Raw genomic sequence first — 4186 nt, 5'->3', positions numbered from 1 at the left:
CGACAACCTCTAAACGTAAGAGTCTGAAGGCCACATGGGATGAATCATCGTCCTCCAAATCTAAAGTCGAAGCCTACGTCGGACTTGCTCTAACAACAATCCACCAAGATGAAGATGAGACCTACTAAAAAAATGAGCATAGATGAAGGGGGAGGATCATCAGAAGAAGAAAGTAGCAATGAAGGGGGAGCATAAAAAATTGAGGTAAGTGGGATACGTGTTTTATCTCCAGAACAGTCCTTTAAATTTATTAAAAGTCTTGCTAAAGATCTAGTTAAACTAGAAAATAAAAATGCTGAACTAAAATTGAATTTAGCAAAAGTATGTCCTCTACAATTATATGATAATCTAAAATCAGAAAATAAAAAATTAAAAATAGAAATCGAAAAATTAAAAAATGGCCATTCATGCTTGAATAACTTTAAAAAATAAAAAAATAAAATTTATGGTAAGTTAAATTGGTATATTAGACATCATCAATGTCAACTTAGAAAAATTCCCAAAGAATATATACCTCAATTTTTGATTAACCCAATAGGAAGGAACCTATACTGAGTTCCAAAATCTTGCTTAGATTAAAACATGTTTTTAAGGCTTTCAGAAAGAGTTAAATATTTAAATTCCTTAAAAGGCTTTGTCTAGAAGTGGTTGATGATCTAATAACCAAGAAGTCCTAGTGCCTCGCCACATCCTGGAAGCCGATTATCGAATTAAATGTTTAATTGACAAACTGATAAATAATTAAAATAATACATTTAAATTCTTGTCAATTATTTAAACGTTTCAAATTCTTTTTAGAAATTGTTTCAAATTTTGTTTAACTTGAAAATTTGAAAATTTGTAACTTGAAAATTTTTATTAGGAATTAAAAAAAAATTATACATTGATTTTTTTTTATGTGATCAAAGGGAGAGAAATAAATATAAGTTTAGGGAGAGAAAATTATTATAACTTTGGAGAATATTTTTTTATTTTAGCTTAGAAAATTTTTAATTTAAATGTTGTAATTTCTTTTATTGCAATTTTTATGCTTAAATTATTAGTATGGTAATTTTTTTAAATTATTACTTGTTTGTTTTACCCTAACTTGAACTTGGATTGATGCACATCAAAAAGAGGGAGATTGTTTAACCCTGTGGTTGTTTTGATGTGATCAACCAAGTTAGGTTAGGTCTTGTTTGGTTTTGATCCCTGTGTCTGAGTGTGCAGGAGCTTAGGAGCACAGGAAGTCGAGCGAAAGACGCAGCTGGCAAGATGGACAGCACGGGAAGGGAGTCGATGGGCTCAGTGCGTCCGAGGGACAAAAGAGCTACGGAAGGGTACACCAGTGGACGAGAAAAATGTACGCAATATTCGAGAGACAAGAAGCCAGAGCGGAAGCCTACTCGAGGAGAAGGTCGGAAATTAAGTTCGGGTGAGCCCTATTTCGGTTGGGCGCAATCACCCAAGTGATCGGAGCTTCTGAAGGTCTAAAGGAGCTGGAAAAGCAAGCTGAAGGCGCCCTCAATGTAGTGTTAAGGGTGCCTCCGCCTTCTTCAGGCGGGAGGGCACCCTCCATGTCTTGGAGGCACCCTTCATGCCTTGGAGGCACCTTCAATGCCATTGAGGGCGCCCTCAAACCAGTCAACTTGACCATTTGCGAGTGGATAAAAGTTTATCCACTCATCTTGCCTTGGAGGTGTTGGTTAGTCCTAGGAAAATATACCGGTTCCACTGTACAAAAATTTTGTACAAGTGTCGAACCTTTCCTTAAATAACCTATTGTATTCTTTAGAAGTTAAATTAGGAATCGCAGACGGAACTTAACATCATTGATTCCAAATTTAACTTATCTGTTCTTAATAGTTTAGATTTAAATCGCAAGCGAAACTTAACACTATTTATTCAAATCCACCAATGTTATTAATTCCATTAAATATTAATTTCCAAAATTGGCTTCCAAGACTGTATGGCGAGGCACATGGCCTTCTTAGATATGGGAGCAACCACCACCGCCTAGACAAAGCCTTTTAAGGAAAGCTAATATTTAATTTCCTTAAATAACTCTAGGTTAACCAAAAAGAACAATCGAATCACAAATTTGAAAAAGAAGAAAACACAAACTTGAAAAACTAATTTGAAAAACTAGATCTAATTGCCTCTTGTATTTAGAATTCTTACAAAGAAAATAACTAGTATGATGCGGAAGAAAATTACTAGTTATACCTTCTCTTTGTAAGCTAATGACCTCGAGATCTTCTGCCGTATTCCTCACCTCGCCTTGGACGTCATGTGGGCGACGATCCTCCAAGATGAACACCACCCAAAAGCTTCTTCCTCTTCTTCTAAAATTCGGCCACCACCACCACCAAGGAGAAGAGAGCAAAAGGGAAAAGAGAAGGGAGAGGGTCGGCCACACCAAGAGAGTCTCCAAGCAAGAGAATAAGAGTTGTGTCCCATGAGGCCTCATCACCCCTTCTTTTATATTACTTGCTCAAGGCAAAAAAGGAAAAACTTTTTACAAAAAATAAAATCATCCTCTAGTTTTTCCTTTTTCCTTTTTATTTTTCCTTTTCTTTCCTCTTGATTGAATCAATCACCAACATTAATTTTGTGATGATTTTTTATTTTAATTATGGCCGGCCCCTTGCTTGGGCACCAAGCAAGGTGGTCGGCCACCTCATCAAGAGAAAAAAGGAAAAATAAAATTTTAATAAAATTTTATAAGCCATTATAAAATTTTACAAGCTCTCTCCTAATTTCCTAAAGTGGGAGTTAAAAAAGGAAAGTTTCTAAAAATTAAAACCATATTTTAAAGTTTAAAACTTCTCTTATAAAATTTTCATTTTTAACATGATGATAGAAAATTTTAATTTTAAAACTTATCTTCCTTTTTTTCTTAAACCATGAGGATAGTTAAAAAAGAAAAGTTTTAAAACTTTTAAAACTCTCTATTAAAACATGTGGCCTAATTCGAATAAGGAAAGTTTTAAAAATTAAAATATCTCTTTTAAAACTTATAGTTTTCTACAAAGAGAAGATTTTAAAAATTCAAAACAACCCTCCCTTTTTGAATTATTGTGGCCGGTCCCTTCATGCTTGGTCACCAAGCAAAGGGCCGGCCCTTATAGAAAAGGATGTGGCCGGCCCTTGCTTGGTCACCAAGTATTGGACCGGCCCACTTCTTGGACACCAAGAAGAGCCTTACATTTGGATGGACTTGAGACTATAATGAGGCTACGACAGGGACCTAGAGGAGAAATTGGTTTTGGCCTTCCGATGAGCTTGAGTATCCCGTGTTCGCCCCGAACACACAACTCAAGTTCATCGATAATAACTCATTCCACTAAAGAGTTATTACCGCACTACTGCACCAATCCCAAATTATATTATGGGCTCCTTCTTATTATGAGTGTGTTAGTCTCCCTGTGTTTAAGATAACAAATATCCACTAATTAAGTAAGTTACTGATAACTCACTAAATTAATATCTATCTCCGAGAGTAGTACCACTCAACTTTATCGTCATGTCGGGCTAAGTCTACCTGCAGGGTTTAACATGACAATCCTTATGAGCTCCTCTTGGGGGCATTCTCAACCTAGATAACTAGGACACAGATTCCTTCTATAATCAACAACACACACTATAAGTAGTATCATTTCCCAACAAATCGGGACTATTGATTTATTGAGTTAAATCTCACCCTTTGATAAATTAAAGAAATAAATACTAAATATATGTGCTTGTTATTATATTAGGATTAAGAGCACACACTTCCATAATAACCAAGGTCTAGTTCTTTTATAAAGTCAGTACAAAAAAAACTTACCTAAAATGGTCCTACTCAATACACTTAGAGTGTACTAGTGTAATTTTTTAGTCAAGATAAACTAATACTTAATTACACTACGACTATTCCAATGATTTGTTCGTTTCCATCTTAGTCGCGAGCAACTGTTTATAATTTATAAATAACCGATAACATGATCTTCTGTGTGTGACACCACACACCATGTTATCTACAATATAAATTAATTGGGCCCCCAGGGCGTAGCACAGACGATGGGCGCATGGTATCTCTGGCGTAATGGTCAGGGGTCGATTCTCAGGAACTGACGACCTGGGGTTTACCCCGCCATGCGCCTATGGCCTGTGTACCTGCATGAACCCCCCTCCATATCCGTGGGGCCGGCACTAGGGGGGCCGC

Source organism: Zingiber officinale, chromosome 8B (assembly GCF_018446385.1).
Source record: "Zingiber officinale cultivar Zhangliang chromosome 8B, Zo_v1.1, whole genome shotgun sequence".
In the NCBI taxonomy this organism is placed as follows: domain Eukaryota; kingdom Viridiplantae; phylum Streptophyta; class Magnoliopsida; order Zingiberales; family Zingiberaceae; genus Zingiber; species Zingiber officinale.
This window is presented reverse-complemented; position numbering follows the sequence as displayed.